The sequence below is a fragment of the Sorex fumeus genome, unplaced genomic scaffold (genome assembly GCF_029834395.1).
Source record: "Sorex fumeus unplaced genomic scaffold, SorFum_2.1 ptg000071l, whole genome shotgun sequence".
NCBI lineage: Eukaryota > Metazoa > Chordata > Mammalia > Eulipotyphla > Soricidae > Sorex > Sorex fumeus.
In genome coordinates, this window is record NW_026606128.1 from 694,318 (window position 1) to 704,316 (window position 9,999).

The 9,999-nt window shown below is 39.9% G+C and overlaps 1 non-coding gene across 1 annotated transcript; it reads right to left on the bottom strand.

Moving 5' to 3' along the window:
• Window positions 1-370: 370 nt before the first annotated feature.
• Window positions 371-497, bottom strand: LOC130037231 (small nucleolar RNA SNORA9). The gene has a single exon (XR_008794484.1). It is a non-coding gene; the product is annotated as a small nucleolar RNA SNORA9 (small nucleolar RNA).
• Window positions 498-9,999: the final 9,502 nt, after the last annotated feature.

Consider the following 9,999-nt stretch of genomic DNA (forward strand, 5'->3'; position numbering starts at 1 on the left):
TGGAGAGCTTTAAGAGCACTTTATGTATCTTAGATATTAGTCCTTTATCTTGCGTATGGTCTCAAAATCCTTTCAATCAGCAGAATGTCTTTTAATTGTAGGGCACATTGCTCACAGAATGCAGAAGTGTTCTAGTTTGATATAGTTCCGTTTCTGTTTTTATTACCTTTGCCACTTGAGTTCTTACATTTCAGACTTCACTGTGGTCATGATTTTGGAGAGTCTTGCCTATGTTTCCCCAATGGATTTTTCAAGATTCAAGTGCAATATAAAAATTTTAATTTACTTGAGTTGATTTTTGTTTACAGGGTGAAAGAGGGGTCTATTTTTCCCTTATTGCTTCTGTTTTATTCTTTTTCTTATTTTTCACGATTGTCTGAGATTTCTAACACCTTACTCTGAATGGAGCAGGTCAAGATCTCACAACGTTTCATAATTGCAAGCACTGTGGGAAAGCACAGGGTCACTCCAGACCCAAGTATGATGAAGGCTTGCACCTAATTTCATTTTTTTTAATTGTGACTATCTAGTTTTCCCGTAATCATTGGCTAAAGAGGTTTCCTTGCTCCAATTCATGCACTTCTTCATAAATAAATTGCTCATGCATCTGAGGGTTTCTCCCTGACTTCTCAATCCTATGCCATTGAGAAGAGACTTTTTTTCTTCCGGTACCAACCAATTTTGATTGCTAAAGCTTTGTGTCAGAATTTAAAGTCTGGGGACACAATGCCTCCCATTTTTCCTCAAGATTGCTTTGGCTATGTCAGGAGTTTTGTAGCTTAATGCAAATTTTAGAATAATTTACTCCATGTCCTTGAATAATGCCACGGAAATTTTTTTCACAATTGCTGTTTCTGTAAACTACTTTGAGTTAAGATAGTCATTTTCAAGATGGCAATTATTATGATCCTTAAACCAAGAATATTTTTCTATTACATTAGTTCATTTTAAATTCCTTTCAGAAGTTTTTCAGTTTTCACTAAATAGGTCTTTTACCTCCTTTGTTAAACTAAGGGGTTTCTGTTTTTTACATGATTGCAATCGGGTTTATTTCTATTCTGGATTTGGGTTTTTTTTTGTTGTTGTTTGTTTGTTTACATGTAAGAATAATTTAGAATCCTGTGCACTGGTTTTGTAGCCTGCTACTTTACTATATAAATATATTGTTTTGAGGAGTTTTTCAGAGGAGCCTTTTTGGGTTCCTACATACGAAATTCCTAACAGTGCTTTGTAGGTTTTAATAAGTAAATCTTTCACCTCCTTTCTAAAAATTGATTACACATTACCTAATGTTTTTCATAACTATAAGCAGGATTTTTAAATTAAATCACTCGTTTATCATTGTTTACATATAAAATCACAAAAGATTTTCCTGTTTGCTTTCGAAAGCTGCAACTTTCCTGTAAAGATTTATTGCTTCTAGGAGTGTTTAATGAATGATTGGTTATGCAGTCTTAGGGTTCTTGATATGTCATTTGTAAGCAGTGAATTTGATTTCTTTGCCAATTTGAACACAAATTTAAATTTTTTTTCTTGCTTAATTTCTGTGGCAGCAGCTATCAGAACTGTATTGAATAATAGTGCTTTCAATATATTGTTACATCCATAACAGCGTTGGGAAGTCAAGCACTAAAGAAACAAATTGTGATTGAAGCCGACTTCAGGTTAACCATGTCACCATAACACTAGAAAATACTTTATCTGTGAAACAAACAAACAAAAAACTATAATGTATTTACAGAATAAAATAAGGGATTCACACTGTGCTAACATACACCTACAGAGAACAAAGGCAGTAAGAAAAATACAAAACCCAAGAAAAGTGAGACAGAAATAACATTTTTCCCTTTCTGATATTTGGGCCATTCTCAGTGGTACCTGAGAGTGACTCCCAGTTATTTGCTTGGGGACTTCCTGTGGACCTTTGGGGGCCAAGCAGTGCCAGGGACCCAGCACAGGAGATTCATGGCAAAACATGCTCTCAAGCCATTTGAGTGATTGCTCTGGACAGAGGATTATTTTTTAAGGGCAATACTGACTCTGTCCCCAGTGGCAATTACTTTTAATATAAGTTTACTCTTCCCCATAAAAAAACATAAATGGCCAAATACATTAAAAAAAAAAGGCCCTCCCATTGTTCGTCGATTTGCTCGAGCGGGCCCAGTAACGTCTCCATTGGAGATTTTGTTGTTACTGTGTTTGGTATATCGAATACATCACGGGTGGCTTGCCAGGCTCTGCCGTGCAGGTGAGATACTCTCCGCAGCTTGCCGGGCTCTCCGAGAGGGGCAGAGGAATCCAACTCGGGTTGGCCATGTTGGCTGCATGCAAGGCAAATGCCCTACCGCTGTGCTAAATTTTTAAAAACACACAAAAGCCAGTAACCTACTTTATATTGTCTAAAGAAATTCTCCAGCTCTAGCGACACACAAAGGTCAAAAAAATGGAAAAAGATTTCCCATGATGGGAGAATTATGCTGAAAGTAGACTATAGACCAAACATGATTGCCACTCAATGCCTCTTTTGCAAAGCACAGCACCCAAAAGGAGAGAGAGAGAATAAAAGGGAATGCTCTGCCACAAAGACGGGGGGGGGGATGGGGCTATGGGGGGATGGGGGGTGGGAAGGATACCAGGACCCATGGTGGTGGAAAATGGGCACTGGTGGAGGGATGGGTATTTGATCATTGTATAATTGAAATCCAAGCACAAAAATTTGTAAGTCTACAACTGTACCTCATGGTGTTCCACTAATAAAAATTAAAAAAAATTCCCATGCAAGTAATAGCCAAAAAGGAGCCACAAATGTAACCACAGTAATATTAGACAAACACTTACCAAGAAAAGCCTGTATGAGTGTTTGGATGAGCGCATGCGGCCAAGAGACCTGAGCGTTGGTGCTGGAGAAGTAGGACTCTTTAGAGCAGTGAGTGAATCCATGGAACTGTGAGGTCTGGAAAACGGGTCTGCAGCAGGAAATGAGGCAACCAGGGCATTTGCTCCCCAATGAAATGGGTTCGTGTTTCCACGAACAGCCTTCACCAGGCATAGAAGAGGATGTTATCTGCTTAGATCCCAGTAGAAAAAGCTCCAGAATTTGTGTAATAGCTTAGAAAGGTCAAAGGAGTGAGGAGCTCTCTTAGATCTCCCATCCTGTCCAGCAGCAAAATCCTGCTATTTTGTTTCCACAGGGCAACCAACAATCACCCTGATACCAAAAGCAGTCAGAGACAGCACAAAAAAGGAAAACTACAAACCAATAGCCCTGAAAAATAAAGATTATATGAACCTATCAATAGGTGCAGGGAACACATTTGACAAAATCCAACATCCATTAATGATTAAAAACTCTCAATTAAAAAATGGAGTTGGAGAAATTTCCCTCAATATAGTTAAAACCATTTAACACAAATCCATAGAAAGCATAGTACTGCATGGAGGAAAACTAAAAGCCTTCCCTTTCAGATGAGGCACAAGAAAAGGATGGGCTTTCTCACAATTTCTATTCAATATTGTACTGTAAGTTCATGCCATAGTAATCACGCAAGAAGATATTAAGGTAACCAGATAAAAAGTCAAGCTCTCTTGATTTGCAAATTACATGATACTGTACTTAAAAGCTCTGAACACTCTACCTAAAAAAAACCCTCCTAGAAACAAGAGAATTGAATGATAAAGCAGAAGGCTAGAGAATAGACACCTCTCAGAGGAAGATAGGTGGATGAGCAGTAGGCAAATAAAAAAATGCTCAGCATCACTTATCAGAGAAATCCAAATCAAGACAACAAGGCCCATACCACCTCACACCAGTGAGAATACAATCTGTTCATAGACTAGAAGGATTAATGTAGCCAAGATGGCAATAATCCTCCAAAGCATTATACAGATTCAATGAAATTGTATGATTCAATAAATCATTATAGATTCACTTCTTTATAAAAAATGCCCCTTGAATGTTCCTGACATTTATGTGGACTGACAAATCCCCACCAAAAATAGCCAAAGAAATCCTAGGGAAAAAGAAAACTGGAAGAATCACTCTGCCCAATCTCAACTATACTGCAAAGCTGTAGTAATTAAAGCAGTGTGGTATTAGAATAACACCACAGACCTTGGTATGTAAAATAATAAACAGACATTAAGACCAGTGAAATAGAACTGAAAACCCAGGAACAGATCCTCAGGTATATGGACAGCTAATCTTGAGTAAATAAGCAAAACATCTTAGGTGGAGCATGAGAACTTCTTCCACAAATGGTGCTGGGAAAACTAGTTGGTCAATGCAAAAAAAAAAAAAAAAAGAAATCAGAGCCTTTTCTAATACCATGTACAAAAGTCAAATCAAAATGGTTAAGTACCTCAATACCCAAAAAAACATAGTCAGAAGAACACTTACGGACACTTGAAGCTAGAGGCATCTTTAAGGAGCCAACTGCCACTGGCCAAGCAAACAGAAACACAGATAAGCAGGACAATATCAAAACAACTTATCTGAATGAAAACTGTTACAAAAACACAAAGATTCCCCCCAAACTGGAAGATAATTGACCATCATTCATTTGATAAATTGTTAATATCCAAGATGCATATAAGCACTGATAGAACCATGGGAAAAATCCAACCCCATAAACAAATGGAGAGAAGAGATAAAACGAAACTTCTTCAAAGACATAGAAATGATCAAAAGGCATATGAAAAAATGCTATACATAAGTAATCATTATGGGAATGGAAATCAAAACAATGAGATAGCACTTTACACTACAAAACTGGCACATATCAAAAGATGAGGAAGAAGAGGCTGGGCTGATAAAATCTCAGGGCCAAAATAGGCTGCCAAAATGAAGAAGGACAAAAATGACTGTACTTTCAGTGCACGTATGCTGGCATCAGATGCATCCATCGAGGACCTGATGGTGCAGGCGCGAAAAATCAAGTAGAACATCATTTGTCTGACCGAGACGAGAAGGCATCAATCACATCATGCCATTTTTGACACTGGGGAAGAGCTGTTCCTCAGAACATGTGACAAAAGAGGCGTCGGTCTTGTCAGTGTCCTTGTCAACACAAACTTGGCCATAAACATTGATTCATTCGAATGCCTAACAACCCGAATTGGACAATTATACTTAAACAGATGTGGCTGGAGAAGTTCTATAAAGAAGACCACACCTTCTACAAGATCATTGTCAGTGATTTTAATACCAAGATAGGACCGAGAAGATCAGCCGAAGAACTCCACATCAGGATACATGGCCTAGAATGGAACGAACAGGGTGAGAGACTGTCTGAGTTCATCATGTCGACCAAGACCATCTATGGTATCTCACAATTGCAGAAGGCTAAATCTAAACGTTGGATATGGGAGTCTCCCAGTGGATGATTCCACAATGAAATTGACCACATCATATTCAATCAATGGTCTTGCCTGACCGATATTGCTGTCTGCGCTCTCCCCTCGCTCCAAAGAGGTGCATAATAGCAAAAGGATGCTTAGCGCGTGTGTGCATGTGCAAGAACTACGGGCAAAGGCCAGATTCCTGCACAAGACCAACCGGAGCTCAATCCTTGAGACCCCAGGTGTCCCTGAGGCCTCCAGGAGAGACCTCTAAAATGCAGAGCCAGGGTCAACCCAGGGCACGGTAGGGTGTGGCCGCAAAACAAATGAAAAAAAAAAAAACAACTGGAGGCAATTGAATGCAGCCTAAAGCTGCAGTGCTGACCCTCTCATGGCCCATAGTCATGGCCATGTCCCTGTGTGTGGCAGCTGCAGACTCTGGAAGTCAGTTTCCACACCAAAGTGTGGTTCATTTTGGGGATCCTTGTATGGTCACCATCCTCATGTCCCTTGGGGGAACTTGCAGCACTTGGTGCCCTACACGAAGCCTAAGTTCCAGAGGCCCATCATCAGGATGTTGCCCATGTCACACCCACATGTCACACAGCTGGGTGTCTCTGAAGTATCACCAAATATGTGGACACCTTATGGTAGTGATAGGAGGCCTATGTCCTCTACAAATTCACGAGCTTCCTAGTCAACTTCCTGAAGAGCTGTTTTCAACCTAAAGTCATGGGGAAAGGCAAAGAGAAGCACAAGTCCTCACTTCCCTTCTTCTGCTTCCTTCCGTGCTCCATGGGAGAAATTCTGCTGCCCTGGTGCAAGGGGGTTGTGCTACAGCATGTCACGATCAGACTGGCCACCACAACCACCTCTGAGATCTGTGAGACGTGCAACATCTATGTGAAGGAACATTCAGCTTGCAGAGAGCTTGCGTGCATTTGGTCATCATCAACGTGCCCCTGTTCTTTGCCATGTACAGCCTCCTGATATTTTATTAAACACCAAAGGAGGATCTGAGCCCATCTAGCAAATGGGGATGTTCTTTCATGTGAAGCTCATTATCTTCTGGAAAACAGTGGTGATTGCTTTGTTGGTAAAATTTCATGTGATTTAAGACAGCAGAGACAGAAACATTCTGCATAGAAATGTTCATTGCTGCCATAGTCCACCACTACACCTTATATGGGAGATCAAGAATTACGAGTGTGCAACTCTTTGTTCCTCGAAACGTCACTTTTTCCACTTCACAACCACACACTGGTAATTACCACGAGCTTGGAGACACACTGATGGCACAGAATGTGCTCAGTACAGTTAGAGGTACCTGAAGACCTTTAAAATGACAAAGAACATCACATAAAAGCCGAAACTTCGGAATCCATAATCCAGTGCTGCACTTCTTTATGCTTTTTCTTTCTTCCTTTATTTCTCTATCTTCCTTTCTTCCCTCCTTCATTTCCTCCTACCGTGCTCCCCTCTCCCTTTCTCCTCTTTTTCTTTTATTCTTTCCTTTTTCCTTCTTCCCATCCTAGAGCAATGCAGAGGACCATGGGTTGGACAGCCAATCTATGGAGAAGACATCAGACATAAGGAGGGTCGGTCCAGGTACAAGTTCCAGTTCTGCATAGACTCATTAGGCTCACCTTGACCTGCCTCCAGTGAGGCTCCCACACTCCCACAGGCAGAGAGGGAGTGTCCCAGTGTCTGCCCACAGGAACTGAGGGGGGGGGTGTTCAAGAAAGAAAGAAAGAAAGAGAGAGAGAGAGAGAGAGAGAGAGAGAGAGAGAGAGAGAGAGAGAGGTCTGCCATAGAGGCAGGCAGATGGGGGGAAGGAAGACATATGGAGAACATGCATACTGGCATACTGCTGAAGAAATGGGTGTTGGAACATTGTATGACTGAAACCCAATCATGAGAAACTTTGTAACTGTGTATCTCATGGTGATTCAATGCAATAAAAAATATTTGAAGTGCCTCTCAAATCTGTGTGTGTGCGTGCGTGTGAGAGAGAGCAAGAGAGCGAGAGAGAGAGAGCGAGCGAGCGAGAGAGAGAGAGAGAGACTATCTTTTTAGTCACTGTATCTGTGTATATTTGAAATACTGGAACGTTAAAGCCAGGTTAAAATAAAAATTAAAGGCCCTTAGGACAAGCTGGAGTTCAGTTGTGAAGTGTCATGTACCAATATTTAGAAGACATTGTCGTTTTAAAAAAATCTTTACTATTTTAATTATATGACTATAAAGTTAAGTATATAACTTGTAGTTAGTTATATAATACAATAATTTATGTTATATTATTAAATAATTATTATAGCACTGTCACTATAATTCTGTCCTCCTGTTGTTCATCGTGTTCATCAATTTTCTTGAGCGGGCACCAGTAACATCTCCATTGTGAGACTTGTTGTTACTGGGGTTTTATTTTTTTTGCATATCGAATACATCATGGGTAGCTTGCTAGGCTTTGCCGTGCGGGCAGAATACTCTTGGTAGTTTGCCGGGCTCTCCGAGAGGGGTGGAAGAATCAAACTCAGGTTGGCCATGTACAGGCAAACACCCTACCGGCTATGCTCTCACTCTGGCTCAAATAATTATTATGCGCTACATAATTTAAATTAAGTATTTGACTACAAAATTAAGAGAGAGAGAAGGAAAGCGCCTGCCATAAAGGCAGGCTAGGGGAGGGGCAGTGACAGGAGTTTCCCCCGGGTCATTTGTGGTGGGAAATGGACACTGGTGGAGGGATGGGTTTTGGAACATTGTATGCCTGAAAACCTGGTCATGAAAGCTTTGTAACTCTGTATCTCATCGTGATTCAATTAAAAACTTCAAAAAAGCCAATAATTTAACATACCTAGCAATATTTGATCTCTGAGATTTTTGGTAAGTTTAAATTGTTAGGCTGATTTGGTAACCTTAGCAATAGCTCCATTCCTCGATGCTCCTGAAGAGACTGGAGGAAGTCTCCAGCTCAGGAATTTATTGTTTCTTCACTATGGATTACAGATGAAAGGGAAGAGAAATGGGGCCGTTTTAAACTTCAAACTGCTAGGTTACCCTGTGACTTTGGGTGATTTCTAAAATAAAGGATTAAGTTTTAAAAAACGGGACACAGTTATAAGAAGAATTTTTTGTTTGTTTCTGAATTTTTTATTGGATTCTGCAAAGCCAGAGAGCCCTAATAAGAATTTTTAGGCTATACTGCTAATTATTTTGCCTAGAACATGAAAATGCATTTCATTAACACAAATCATCTTATATGGTAGTTTTGACACCTGGTCTGAAACACAGTCATGACCTAAGTCTTAAGTATAAATATGAAATTTTTATAGTGCTTAATATGTGATTAAATTAAATAATTCTTGATATATGATAATATATGTGAGTTTTTAAAACTCTTTAATATGTTTTCCTAGAAATTGTGGTTTTAAGGATGCAAAATAAACCTAGGTTAATTTACAACAGGAGCAAAGCTTTTTTTGTGTTTTTTGGGTTTTTTTTGCTTTTTGGGTCACACCTGGCGATGCACAGGGCTTACTCCTCGCTCTGCACTCAGGTGTTACTCCCGGCGGTGCTCAGGGGACCATATGGGATGCTGGGAATCGAACCCGGGTCGGCCGCGTGCAAGGCAAAGGCCCTACCCGCTGTGCTTTTGCTCCAGCCACGTAGCAAAGTTTTGCTGGAGCAAAAGTGTAGTATGTAATAGTTAACTCTTAAGTATTCTAAAGATTTTGGCTATTTATAGAATAATGTGTTTGTGTTTGGTTTTTGTTACACTTGAAAGTTTTGTAATTTTCAGTGTACCAATATTGTCTGGTCTATGCATGTGAAACGGTGCTGTGAAACGGTGGCTCTTAAACCAAGTTTGCGAATGTCTCCAGTATTTTAACTCAGAACTGTGATAGGATGAGAACCCACGTGTCCATGCTTTTCTGTTACTACGTGAGACCACAACTTGGGCTCTTCATAGAAAGGTTCCCCTGATGAAGTAAAATGAAGAAAGAAAAAGGAGCACAACCTGATGACAGTTAGCTCCCCGTCCCTCTTTGCAAAACTGAGAGCTGGGATTATGAAGACATCACCATCTCAGGATGGCGATGGTTGGATAGTATGATATTTTTAAGAACAGTTCTGAGTGCTTTATGAATAGGGAATTTTAGGAAAACAAAATATGTCTTAGGGTAAAGGGAACTTAGGATTTTAAATACTGTAGTAGAAGTTATTGTCTCGTGGGAAAATGGCCTTTAAAAAAGGAGGAAAAATAGAAAGCTAGAAGAAATATTTGACTTCAAACTAAGGTAGACATAACTGATTTTAAATATTGTCCCCTTTCATAAAATTGTGTTAATTTTCAAGCACTGTTTTAAAGATATAAATATGAACAGTGTCTAACATTATCTAAACTGTGTACTGCAGATGGGGAAAATGTGGTTAAGCTAAATTTTACATCAAATAGAATGTTTTTACACAATTTTAAAGTTCAAAAGAAATAGAGGAGGCCCAAGCGATATTACAGCAAGTAGAGTGTTTGCCTTGCATGTGACAGGCCAGTTTGATCCCTATATGGTCCCCTGAGTCCTGCCAGGATCCCTGAGCTCAGAGCCAGGCACAAGACCTCAGCTTCCTCACTCCCAACCTTTCACTGAAGTAAAGAAGAGA